The sequence below is a fragment of the Phyllobates terribilis genome, unplaced genomic scaffold (assembly GCF_046119375.1).
Source record: "Phyllobates terribilis strain yellow unplaced genomic scaffold, ASM4611937v1 Scaffold_4__5_contigs__length_816908805, whole genome shotgun sequence".
In the NCBI taxonomy this organism is placed as follows: Eukaryota; Metazoa; Chordata; class Amphibia; order Anura; family Dendrobatidae; genus Phyllobates; species Phyllobates terribilis.
The window spans coordinates 592,173,959-592,188,471 of record NW_027362764.1 but is presented as its reverse complement, the minus strand read 5'-3'; positions in this window follow the sequence as shown (position 1 = coordinate 592,188,471).

Genomic DNA, 14,513 nt, shown 5'->3' with positions numbered 1-14,513 from the left:
GACTGCAATTACATTTAGTCTTTACTCCCAACCTATCTATTTAAGAGCACAGACCTGCCTGATAAAAGTGATAGGAACTGAAGTAACCCAACCCTCAAAAGGACTGCAATTACAATTAGTCTCTACTCCCAACCTATCTATTGAAGAGCACAGACCTGCCTGATAAAAGTCACAGGAAATGATGTAACCTAGTCCTCAAAAGGACTGCAATCACAACTATTCCCTACTCCCAAGCTATCTGTAGATTTGTGTGAAAATTGGCTTTAAATTAACACTCAAAGTATTGGGCACACAGCAACAGCGGTGCCGTCTAACACGCAGCTGCAGCAGTGAGAAAATGGTTTCGACGGGGAAAATGGCTGGGTCTTATAGGGCAAGGACATGTGACATACACAGCCAATGACACATGCCCTTGCTTGTGTGAAAAAAAGCAGTTCGCTCCGTGTGTGCGCTGCTAATAGGCTGATAGATTGCACCTCCCCACTGTAAATGCGGGAAAGAGAAAAAAAAATGGAGATCTTCAATATTTCTGCAGAGATCCATCCCCTGCCTCTCCCCCTGCCCCGCTGTACACTCAAACTGCGTATTAACATTAATTTTCAGCATTACTGAGAAAAAATCCAGTTATGATTTTGGTGCACGAACAGTTATCGAACATAACCTCGAACAGCCGAATTTTTTTCAAATTGTTCGTGTTCGCCGAACGGCTCGAACACCGCCCAAAATAGCTTGAATTTGAGATTGGCGAACAGTTCGAGTCGAACACCGCTCATCTCTAGTCGGGAACGAGAAGAGTTAGACTCAGTTCGAGATATATCCATAGCCTCAGGCTCCGGGTCAGGAGTCTCGGGTTTGGAAATGCGTCTAGAGAAGGATGGTGCCAACTGATACTGAGGTCTGGCGACCTCCAGCTCTAACTTTTGTTCCGCATGACGCAAGCCTATACGGTTAGCGAGAGATATTAACTCCTCCAGGGAAGTTGGGATTTCTCTTGTAGATAGAGCATTTTTAACATGACCAGCCAGACCCTTCCAGAACACCGGGATAAGCGACCGCTCAGACCAATCCAGTTCAGCTTCTAGGGTTCTAAACTGGATAGCATAGTGGCTGGCGGTGGCCGAACCCTGAATCAACGCAAGAAGCTTAAGGGCTGTATCATGCGTGACCTGAGCTCCAAGGAATATACTTTTTAGGGTCTTAAGGAAAAGACCCGCATTTGCTACAACCGGATCATTCCGCTCCCATAGAGGAGTAGCCCACTCCAGAGCCCTGTGGGAGAGCAATGAGATGACATAGCCCACTTTGGCTCTTTCGGAAGGGAACCGTGCTTCCATCATCTCCAAGTGAATGGAGCATAAATTAATAAAACCGCTGCAAAATTTACTGTCCCCAGAAAATTTTTCGGAGAGAGCAAAACGGGGTAATGGCGCACTTGCAGTGGTTGCAGTATTCACCGCAGCCGAGTTAATAATATTGGCTGCTAAAGAAGCCGCCTGGGTAGCTACTGCAGTGATATCAGCGACCGGGACAGCCTGTTCCAGAGATTTAAGTCTGGCCTCAATTCGCTGTATATACTTCAGCAATTGCTGGTTGTCGGCCATGTTCGGCAAGACCCTGGCGCTCTGATACTGTTAGGAGGGCGGTTGCAGACAACTTTATTATAATGAAACGCAACCGACCCCGGGGTCCGCGATGCAACCTGGAGGACTGCTGCCGAACACTTTCCGGGTGAAAACTAAAGCAACCAAATTAAATGGTAAACCCTTCCGTGTCACTGCACACAGGAACGGGTATAGCGGTTCGCTCTATCTCCGTTAGTTTTTCTCCACCTATCTCTCGTGCTGCTATCTGTAGTCCTGTTACATCACAGGGACTACAGTGACGGTGCTAGGATGCGTGTGTGACTACGCCGACGGGTACACGTGCCTCCAGCCGGCGTGCTACCGGACTGAAGGGTACAACTCCACGTGGCTGGCAGGCGATAGCTGTGGATAGGACGTCTGCAGGCTGCTCGGGGTGTTAGGCGACCCCTTTGGCAGAGCCAGACTGCAAGACGAAACTACCTGCCTCTATGGAACTAGCCTGCCTGACAGAAACTACGTGGATCACAGTCGTCCACACACAGCAACACTTGCTCAATGATCAGAGCGCACAGCCATGTTTGTGGGTGTGCCTTTTAAAGACTAAGCCCTGCCCACCGACGCGCCATTGGTGACGCCACCCGTGGACCAATCAGGCGGTGCCAGGTCACCGAGTCAGGTGGGTGCCAAACCACCAATCATGATCCGCCAGGTCACGGGCATGCTCAGTGCTGCGAATCCTGGACTTAGACTCCAAGCGCCCTGTCTCCCTCTGCATCCCATTCTTAACATTGCTAGGTACCAATACACAGGAGGCAATCTGTACGTCTCGTGGACCAGCTAGGTGTTAGGGCTGATGATGATGCTGAGCAACATCAGCCCCAGCTGGACCAAAATGGGAGATCACAGAAGGTCCTGGACCCATTTCAAATCCAGCCACAGACTGATGCCTAACACCAAAAGTGGATAATACAGAGGTTTGAACCGTGGAACTGCAAAACCACACTTGTATTTCTCGGGCCTACACCAGACTATTTTCAACAGATATATTTGTGTCTGAACAATCAGGAGACACTATTTATTTTTTACGGCAAAAAATGCCAAAAGCAGGATAATAGAGATTTTTACCGTGGAACAGCAAAACCACAGTTATAATTATCTGGTGTATACCAGACTTTTTTAAATATATATATATTTGTGGCTGAACAGTGAGCGACACACTCAAACTGTTTTTTTTTTAGATACAAATGGCCTAAAAGTGGATAATACAGAGGTTTGAACCGTGGAACTGCAAAACCACACTTGTATTTCTCGGGCCTACACCAGACTATTTTCAACAGATATATTTGTGTCTGAAAAATCAGGGAGACACTATTATTTATTTTTTTTACGGCAAAAATGCCAAGAGCAGGATAATAGAGGTTTTTTACCGTGGAACAGCAAAAGCACACTTCTGTCTCTCTGGCCTACCCCAGACTATTTTCAACAGATATATTTGTGTCTGAAAAATCAGGGAGACACTATTATTCTTTTTTTTATGGCAAAAAATGCCAAGAGCAGGATAATAGAGATTTTTTACCGTGGAACAGCAAAACCACACTTTTTTTGGGGGGGGGGGGGGGACACCAAAAGGTTAATAAGATGGGTATTTGTACAGTGTGAAGGAGGAAAAAAAAAGAGGATTTAGGTGAAAAAAAAAGGATTTTTCCTGGCCCACGAGACCTGGAGCTAAGTCCAGCAATTTCAGCAGCAGGAGCACACAGGACTGTAATGCAGCATTTGCTGATATAACCACTGCATCTCGTATACAGCCGGCCAGCCTGCCTGATATCTTGGATGGATAATAGTCCTGAAAAGGACTGTTTGATCTGGCAGCCTTTACAGACCCTACACTAACTATTTCACAGGATATATCTCTCCCTAAATCAGCAGCGCTGTCCCTACACTGTCTGATCCGGAGCGACTGTGTCCAAGATGGCGGCGCCCAGTTTTAAATACTCGAGGTGACGCTGTGCGGCCAGCCAATCACTGTAATGCCCACAACCAACATGGCTGCAGTGTTACAGTGACTGGATGGGAATCCCTGCATGTTCATTGGCTCTGTAAAGAGCGCCAAACATGCAGGGCGGAGACCCGAGCTCCCGCCCGAGTAGCCCGGAAATGCTCGGTGCTCGCCGAACATCCCAAGTAGCGTGATGCTCGGGTGAGTACCGAGCAGGTTCGAGCATGCTCGCTCAACACTACTAATCATATCTAAATATAACCATACCACCATAATAGCATGCATTAAGCTCAAAAACACAAACAGTCAGTTAGAGGTACTGTATTGGCTTAAGGCAGGATATGATTGTGATATAGATCTACATAACACAAATCTGTAATATGTCATATACAGAAGGCTTAATCTATAGGGACTATAAGAGGTGCTTGGGCTTTGGATTTCCTTCCATATTTCCACAGCAATATTTATTTTAAAATAGAAATGAAGTAGATATACATGTGCTACATAATACTGTGCGCCCAATGCGGTGTGAACATACCTTGCATAAAAGGAATGGATCATATAAATGGAAGTCACAGTTGACACTGTACCTATCTGTGTAGACGGGATGAAACACGTGGAGGCTATGTGTGAAACCGCCGCGATGGATGGATTCTTCTATTGTCAGTTAAAGGAGAAGTCTGTGAAGATCTGAGGCAGGTATATGAATACTGCTGAATATACTGCTGTAGAGACCAGGATAGATCGGGTAAGTCAGAAGATCGTATCGCAGCATTTACAGTGTTCTGGTTGGTAGTACTGGTACAAACACTTCAGGAAAAAAGGAACTTCCACTTGCAGCAAATGTGGCGTCACCTGTTACACGATTGCTCGTTGGCAAAAACAAGTTGCACATTGATCCTACGTGTGTCAGAGGTAGCATCTTCCTTTATCAGGGCACACAGTACTATATAGAGCATGTATATCTGCTTCATTTATATTTTTTATCCCCACGCAAAAGGCAGTTATTGCGTTTATTCATGCAGCTTTTGGTACTTTTATAAGACAGTGAAAGTGCTTGTGCACAGTAAACATAAATATTTATTCTAGTTTTCTATTAAAGTATTGCTCATTGACAAATACTATTGTTTTTTACATTATTTTCTCCATTCATTTCTAGATTTCTGCACCATTCTTTCTTAGAATAATTTTCCTTTAAGCTGTATTTTCTATGAATATTGTACATTGCAGCTTATGAAAATGTAAAAAAGTGAAAAGCAAAACAAAAATGTATTTTGATGAGTGGGTTCATGAAATGCAGTACTTTGCAAATTCATTTGCTGGATTAACATTTGAAAAAATGATGGATAAAGTACATTATTTAAGATTTTCTTTGTTCTGGTGTATACCTGGCTTCATCACATTGCAAAACAATATCCAAATGCAAGCCTGTTAACTGATTGTCAAAAATACATCAAATATAAATCTAGACAGTTTCTGCTTGAATACAGCTTATTACCAATAGAGATGAGCGTTGTTCTACTCGAACTGTTCGCCAATCTCAAATTCGAGCTGTTTTGGGCGGTGTTCGAGCCGGTCGGCGAACACGAACAATTTGAGAAAAATTCGGCTGTTCGAGGTTATGTTCGATAACTGTTCGTGCACCAAAATCATAACTGGATTTTTTCTCAGTAATGATGAAAATTAATGTTAATACGCAGTTTGAGTGTACAGCGGGGCGGGGGGAGGGGCAGGGGATGGATCTCTGCAGGAACAATGAAGATCTCCATTTTTTTTTCTCTTTCCCGCATTTGCAGTGGGGAGGTGCAATCTGTCAGCCTATGAGCAGCGCACACACGGAGCGAAGTGCTTTTTTTCACACAAGCAAGGGCATGTGTGATTGGCAGTGTATGTCACATGTCCTTGCCCTATAAGACCAAGCCATTTTCCCCGTCGCCACCATTTTCTCACTGCTGCAGCTGCGTGTTAGACGGCACCGCTGTTGCTGTGTGCGCTATACCTTGGTAATTTCAAGCCAATTTTCGCACAAATATACAGATAGCTTGGGAGTAGGGAATAGTTGTGATTGCAGTCCTTTTAAGGACTAGGTTACAGCATTTCCTACGACTTTTATCAGGCAGGTCTGTGCTCTTAAAAAGATAGATTGTGGGAGTAAAGACTAATTGTAATTGGAGTCCTTTTCAGGACTAGGTTACATCAGTTCCTATCAGTTTTTGCCAGGCAGGTCTGTGCCAGTGCTGTGCAAGTTTTTTTCACAGCATTTGGCTGAATCTAGCAAAGCTAATCCTTTTTGGCCTATTGCAGAGTGTGTTAGTCAGTGGAGTAGCCTATCTGTGTTGCAAGATATACCACCTGTGTATAGAATACCAATTTTTTTACTGCACCTAGTGAAGTAAAATCTTTTGGGCATAGCATCATTCTATTAGTCCATCTATACTGACCTCCATCAGGTTGCAAACTGAATATAATTTTTTTCTGCATCTAGCTCTGAAAAAATATTTGGGCTTCTAGCGGTGTGTGGGACTTGATCTATTAGTCCATCTATACTGACCTCCATCAGGTTGCAAATTAAAAATAATTTTTTTCTGCATCTAGCTCTGAAAAAATATTTGGGCTTCTAGCAGTGTGTGGGACTTGGCCTATTAGTCCATCTATACTGACCTCCATCAGGTTGCAAATTAAAAATAATTTTTTTCTTCATTTATCTCTGAAAAAATATTTGGGCTTCTAGCAGCGTGTGGGACTTGGTCTATTAGTCCATCTATACTGACCTCCATCAGGTTGCAAATTAAAAATAATTTTTTTCTGCATCTAGCTCTGAAAAAATATTTGGGCTTCTAGCAGTGTGTGGGACTTGGTCTATTAGTCCATCTATACTGACCTCCATCAGGTTGCAAATTGAATAAAAAAATTTTCTGCATCTAGCTCTGAAAAAATATTTGGGCTTCTAGCGGTGTGTGGGACTTGGTCTATTAGTCCATCTATACTGACCTCCATCAGGTTGCAAATTAAAAATAATTTTTTTCTGCATCTAGCTCTGAAAAAATATTTGGGCTTCTAGCAGTGTGTGGGACTTGGTCTATTAGTCCATCTATACTGACCTCCATCAGGTTGCAAATTGAATAAAAAAATTTTCTTCTTCATTTAGCTCTGAAAAAATATTTGGGCTTCTAGCAGTGTGTGGGACTTGTTCTATTAGTCCTTCTATACTGACGTCCAGCAGGTTGCAAATTGAATATAATTTTTTTCTGCATCTAGCTCTGAAAAAATATTTGGGCTTCTAGCGGTGTGTGGGACTTGGTCTATTAGTCCATCTATACTGACCTCCATCAGGTTGCAAATTAAAAATAATTTTTTTCTGCATCTAGCTCTGAAAAAATATTTGGGCTTCTAGCAGTGTGTGGGACTTGGTCTATTAGTCCATCTATACTGACCTCCATCAGGTTGCAAATTAAAAATAATTTTTTTCTGCATCTAGCTCTGAAAAAATATTTGGGCTTCTAGCAGTGTGTGGGACTTGGTCTATTAGTCCATCTATACTGACCTCCATCAGGTTGCAAATTGAATAAAAAAAATTTCTGCATCTAGCTCTGAAAAAATATTTGGGCTTCTAGCGGTGTGTGGGACTTGGTCTATTAGTCCATCTATACTGACCTCCATCAGGTTGCAAATTAAAAATAATTTTTTTCTGCATCTAGCTCTGAAAAAATATTTGGGCTTCTAGCAGTGTGTGGGACTTGGTCTATTAGTCCATCTATACTGACCTCCATCAGGTTGCAAATTGAATAAAAAAATTTTCTGCATCTAGCTCTGAAAAAATATTTGGGCTTCTAGCGGTGTGTGGGACTTGGTCTATTAGTCCATCTATACTGACCTCCATCAGGTTGCAAATTAAAAATAATTTTTTTCTGCATCTAACCCAGCCAATAGTTTTGGCCTAATACCACAGTTTGGCCACTCAGCTCTGCTCGGTTACCATCCATTGTTTTTTTGTGCAAACAACTCCAGAGTTGTGAATTAGTTAACCACCAAAATGAGTGGAAAAAGGCCTGCTGCTGGTGGAAAGGGGAATAGGCGTGTTGGGAAGGGGAAAAAAGGTTGTGTCCGTGGGGTAGGTGCAGAAGAAAGACCATCTTCCAGCCAAACTAAAATGTCTACTTCTTTTAGCGGACAATGTGATAAGATCCCTTTCTTACGGCCACGCCAATCGCTACAAATTCCAGATGAGGCACAAAAACAGCAGGTGCTTCAACGGATATCAAGTGCTCCTTTAAGTGGGCTCTCCTCCACATCAACTTCAACATCACAAATACTCCAGTCCTCAAAGGTGTCACCCAAATCGCACTTGCTTCCTCACAGCTCCCAAATCTCCAGCTGCCCGTCTGAGTATGAGGTAGAACAGATGGTTGAGTCTGCAGAGTTGTTTACTCATACTATAGCCTGGGAATCAGAGGTCGACTCCAGCGCTTCTGTGAATCCAGACGAGGAAATGATCTGCACTGATGCCCAGAATCTTTATGAGTCGGATCCAGGACCAGACGCAGAAGGTTCTGACCATAATGTAGACCCTCATTCCCAAACTGTAACTCCTGTTGGTGGAGACAATGAGGAAGACGATGATAAGACTCAAATACCTGATTGGAGCGACAACTTTAGTTTTTTGTCAGGGCAGGAACAGGTTGGCTCTGAGGACGACGGGTGTGATAACGCACAGGGTGATGATGATGAGGTCGGAGATCCCACTTACTGTCAACCCACAGTCAGCCAAGAGATGAGGTCAGCAGAGGAGGTGGAGGAAGATGCTAGTGACGACGAGGTCAGGTTGCGCCTTCCTGGACAGAGACGTAGTACTGGAAGCACGTCAACAACTGCATCCTCAAACACAACTCTGCCTCTCACCACAAGTCGTGGTGGCTCTTCAGGTCGCATGGGTGCTAAGCCTTGCATAGCCTGGGCATTTTTTCAGATCGATAAAGATGACCCAACTCGTGTTATCTGTAACATTTGTCAGCAAAAGCTAAGTAGAGGCCAAAAAATACATAGTTTGAGTACTTCATGCATGAACCGGCACATGGACATGAAGCATAAGTTGCAGTGGGAAGCTCAGTGTGCTACAATGCGGTCTAGCCGGCCGGGCCAACCACCGTCTGCCATATCTTGTGCATCCGCGGCCTCTTCATCCTCTGTGACTGGGGGGACAGCAGTCACACCTGTTTTGGGGCGCAGACCTGCCACCTCTTTACCCGCAACAGCCAGCGTGATTGGCAGGTCATCATTTTCTTGGAGGTGGTAACACCAGCTGGTCTTGAGCGCTGTCCGACATCGATAGCACCACCTTTGGATCAAGGCAACCTAACATGTCCGCCTGCATCTTCCTCACAGACCGGCAGTTTGCCGGGGACACCCTTATCAACCCCGTCTAAGCACAATAGCCAGCCCTCGGTCCCTCAGATGTGGACAAGTAAAAGACCATTTCCTCCTAGCCATGAGAAAGCTAAGAGGTTGAATTTCACCATCTGCAAGCTCTTGGCTACAGAAATGCTGCCTTTCCGCCTGGTGGACACAGAGGATTTTCGAGACCTTATGTCCGTCGCAGTGCCCCAGTACCAGATGCCCAGTCGACACTACTTCTCAAAGAAAGGTGTGCCTGCGCTCCACCAGCATGTCGCACACAACATCACCGCTTCTTTGAGAAACTCTGTGTGTGACAGGGTGCATTTCACCACAGACACTTGGACGAGTAGGCATGGACAGGGGCGTTACATGTCGCTGACTGGGCACTGGGTAACTATGGTGACAGCAGGACAAGGGGCTGCTGTCCAAGTCTTGCCGTCCCCACGAGTTGTGCGTCAATCCTCTTTATGTCATTTTTCCTCCACTGCTTCTGCCTCCTCAACCTCCTCTCGGTCTTCCACCTGCACCCAAAGCCTGTCTGGTCATGCCACAAGCTTTCTAACTGCGCAGAAGGGATCCTGCACACCTCCTTACTATGCTGGCAGTAGGGCTCAACGTCATCAGGCGGTTTTTACATTGAAATGTCTGGGAAATGTGAGTCACACAGCTGAGGAGTTGTGGTCAGCTCTGGAGAACCAATTTCATGAATGGTTGTCTCCACTGGACCTGAAACCAGGGAAGGCCGTGTGCGACAATGCTGCAAACCTGGGTGCGGCCCTCCGCCGGGGCAATGTCACACACGTGCCTTGTATGGCTCACGTGTTGAACCTGGTTGTCCAGCAATTTTTAGCCCACTATCCCAGACAAGATGGCCTTCTGCAGAGGGCACGGTCGCTGTGTGCTCACTTCCGCCGTTCGCATCCCGCAGCTCAGCGACTTACATCTCTACAGAAGTCGTTGGGCCTGCCACTTCACCGGCTAAAATGCGATGTGCCTACCCGGTGGAATTCAACTATGCACATGTTGCAGCGACTGTGGCAGCACCGACAAGCCCTGGTGCAATACGTTCTGACGTATAGCCTGGGCCAACGAGATTCAGAGGTGGGGCAAATCACGCTGGAGGAGTGGTCTCAGATCAGGGACCTATGCACCCTTCTGCACAGTTTTGAAATGGCGACGAAGATGTTTAGTGCTGACGATGCCATTATCAGCATGACTATTCCGGTGATTTACATGCTGGAGCACATGTTAAACAGAATTCGGAGTCAGGTGGTGGCACAAGAGGAGGTGGAGGAAGTAGAGGAGGAGGAGTTGTATGCGGAAGGGCTAACATCTGCAAGGTCCAGACGGTCGGCAGCACCAAGGCGGCAGGCATGTGAGGGTGGGGGAGATGGTTTAACCAGGGCGCATGGTAGCAGCCAAACTAGTGAGGAAGGTGCAGGAGCCCAGGAAGAAGTGGAGGACGAACTGATGGAAGACTCATCAGATGAGGGAGACCTTGATCACATTTCTGTTGTGCGAGGTTGGGGGGAGAGGACAGAGGAAGGAAGCATGATTGTTACCTCGCCACCAACACAACAGGGACTTGGTGCTCCTGGATGCGCAACACACATGAGTGCCTTCTTGCTGCACTACCTGCAACATGACCCTCGAATTGTGAGAATTAGAAATAATCCTGACTACTGGGTTGCCACACTGTTAGATCCCCGGTACAAAAGTAAATTTGCAGAAATTATTCCTGCCATAGAAAGGGATGCACGCATGCAGGAGTATCAGCAGAGACTGTTGCAGAATCTTACATGTGCTTTTCCACAAAATACCAGTGGTGCACGTAGTGAATCTCACAGTTCCAACTTGCCAACCGTGGGACCGTCAAGTGTTCAGCACTCAAACCGTAACAGAACCACAGTATCTGCTGGTAACATCAATTTTGCGGAATCATTTCACCACTTTTTTAGCCCATCCTTTGCAAGGCCACAGGAGACAAGAAGTCTGACACATAGTCAACGCCTAGAGACGATGGTACAGGAGTATCTCCTAGTAAACATTGAAGCCACGACTGTGTCACTGGACCCTTGCTCTTTTTGGGCTTCCAATCTGGATAAATGGCCGGAGCTAGCCACTTACGCCTTGGAGATCTTGTCATGCCCCGCAGCCAGCGTTCTGTCTGAACGTGTGTTCAGCGCTGCTGGTGGTGTGCTGACAGATAAGCGCACGCGGCTCTCCACTGATAATGTAGACAGACTCACGTTCATAAAGATGAACAAATCATGGATCCGAAACGACTTTTCTACCCCTGTGTCATCCTGGGGAGAGTAAAAGCTTGATGATTGGTTAAAATCACCCTACCAACCGTTTTAAGCTTTCAAATTACTAATCATGTTTATCTGTATCTTGACTGGAAAATAATTTGGGCTTTGTAGCAGTGTGCAGCACTGATCCTATTAGGCCATCTATAATAAGCTTCACCAGATTTAAAATTAAAAATAATTTTTAGCTGCATCTAGCCCGGAAAATAATTTTGGGGCTCCGAGATGCGCAAGACACATAAGTGCCTTCTTGCTGCACTACCTGCAGCATGACCCTCATATTGTCAGAATTCGAAGTAATCATGACTACTGGGTTGCCACACTCTTAGATCCCCCAAACTTTTCGATCAACCTTTTCATTTTAATAAAGACCAAAAAAATGGTCATTTTTGAAATTATAAGCATTAGCAGGTTGTTAGAAACTGAAATCAAACAGTTTTCAACTCAAAACTTTATTCTAGGTGATGTTACATTTTCACATAGGACCCCTTGTTCGAAAGGAGCTTCTGAACTCTCTCGTCCATTGAATTTGTCAGGTTTTGGATGGTTTCTGCTTCAATTGTTTTGCATGAGGACAGAATACCCTCCCAGAGCTGTTGCTTAGATGTGAACTGCCTCCCGCCATCATAGACACTCCTTTTAATGATGCTCCAAAGGTTCTGAATGGGGTAGAGGTCAGGGGAGCATGGGGGTCACACCATAAGTTTGTCCCCTTTTATGCCTATATCAGCCAGAGATGCAGATGTTTTATGTGCAGCATGAGATGGTGCATTATCATGCAGAAAAATGATCTTGCTGTGAAATACACGGTTCTTCTTCTTGAACCATGGCAGGAAGTGCTGTTTGAGAAAATCCACATACATTATGGAGTTCATCTTTAGCACCTTCAGGGATCCTAAAGGGGCCGACAATCTCTCTCCCCATGATTCCAGCCCAAAACATTACTCCACCTCCTCCTTGTTGGCGCTGTAGCCGTGTTTGCGTGGGGTGTCCATCAACCAGCCATCCTCCACTCCATTCATCTGGACCATCGAGCGCTGCACGGCACTCATCCGTGAACAAAACAGTTTTGAAATCAGTCTTCATGTAATGTTTGGCCCACTGGAGCCGTTTCTGCTTGTGTGAAGTGGATAGAGGAGGTCGACAGGATGGCGTATGCACAGCTGCAAACCTCTGAAGGACCCTGCATCTTGTTGTTCGGGGGACGTTGGAGGCACAAGCAGCTTCAAAAACTTGTCTGCTGCTATGACAAGGCTTTTTTGCCGCTGCTCTTTCAACCTGACGTAATTGCCTGTAGGAAAGAGTCCTCAATTTGCCCTTATCAGCACGCACACGTGTGTACTGTGAATCAGCTACATACTTCTTGATTGCCAAGACACTTCATCCTGATCATCGCACAATGTTGATTGTAGTCATGCCTTGACCTAAACACACCACAATTTGTTGCTTCTCAGCAGCCGACACATCCTTTTTCTTTCCCATTTTGGCAGAAAATGTAGGCTGCTTAATAATGTGAGAGAGCCTTCTTAAGTAGTCTTGCCTTTCATTGGACACACCTGCCAAACTAATTAGCACAGGTGTCTGCAATTGCTTACAGTGATATAAAGAGCCCTGACACACATCACCATCAATGAGTTTAACTGACAAACAAATTCTTCCCTTATCACTCCTAAACACTTTTTGCATAATAATTTGGAACGCGGTGTACATGTGCTTTTCCACAAAACACCAGTGGTTCACGTAGTGAATCTTACAGTTCTAACTTGCCAACCGTGGTCTGTATGGAATTGTTCAATAAAGGGCCCAAAATTAAGATAACATAGATGGGAGAGGTCTCTATGAATAGGAATTCCTAAGTATTTGATACCCTGTGAGGGCCAGGCAAAGGGAAAGTTGGACTGGATGGAATCCTATATGGATTTAGGGAGGGAGACATCGAGGGCCTCAGACTTCGCTGCATTGATTTTAAAATTTTACCATGTAACAAAGTGATCTATTTCAGCCATAACAGCAGGGATGGATATATGTGATTGAGTGATATATACTAGGACATCATCAGCAAATAGAGAGCACTTGTACTCGGTGCCTCCCACCTCAATCCACCTAATATTGGGGTTATGGCGAATTGATGAGAGCAGGTGCTCCGTCACTAGGATGTATAAGAGAGGGGACAGAGGACATCCCTGCCTTGTCCCATTGGTGATTGTGAAAGGTGATGAAAATGTTCTGACGCACCCCCTGGGCCTTGGGACACCCGGAGCCGGACCCTTTTTGGTGGATGCTGGTGGTTGTAGTCTTCGTGGCGGCGATCCGGTTCCGTGGCTCAGGGCGGTCAAACCAGTGGCGGAACTATTTATGTGGTTTTGATGTTTAAATGTCCGACTATGCCACCCGTGGATTGCGGTCAGAGTGAACCGCCGCTACAGGGCAGACCGCTAAGGCTGGTGTTGTGGGTGCAGCAGAGCGTAGCATAACTCCCCACGGGAGGAGTATAGCCTCAGGGCAGTGTATGCGGAGGATGGGGGTGATGGTGCAGGGCAGCAGCAGTAACGACACGGAGTCAGTGATGCAGTTCAGGGCCTTTACTCACAGTTCTTATTATCCAGACCACGTCTGCAGGTAACGGCTGCCCACATCGTACTGTGCTCACCAGGTGAGGGGCTCAGACAACTCCCAGATAACTTTGGAGCGCTTCACAGGACCCCCTTTGTGTGTCCTTTGTCTGGCCTTTCTTACTAACACTTCTGTCCGGCTGCCTCGGGCCTCCTCTTGGTAAACTTGGCGCCAGTTTCCCTGACCCTATGTGGTGCCTTCCTAGCGGGTGGAGCAAGGGGCTGCGCCACATAAAATGTCAGAGCCTCCGGTTTCTAGCTGAGGGTCGTTTCCTGCCTCCACTAGTTTCGAGGATCGGTCTCCCCCTTTGGCCTGACCCCTCCACGCAGGTGGATTCGGGCGTGCGGTGGCGACTCGCCCGTCCGCACCCCTGGGATCCCTTCATTCCTCGTTCCTGGAGCCTTCTCCGCTCCTCTTCCTTCCTTCTCCCTCTTGCAGGCCTGGGCCTCTGTTACTAGGCCCGCCTCCGGAGCAGAGCTCATGCAGAGCCCCTGCTCCCTGCCACTTCTGCTCAGACTTCTCTGCACTGAACTAAGATGGTGCCCACCTTTTATACTCCCTTCTCAATGCACCCAGGAACTGCTTCCTCCCTGCTCCTGCACTGCAGGGTTCCCC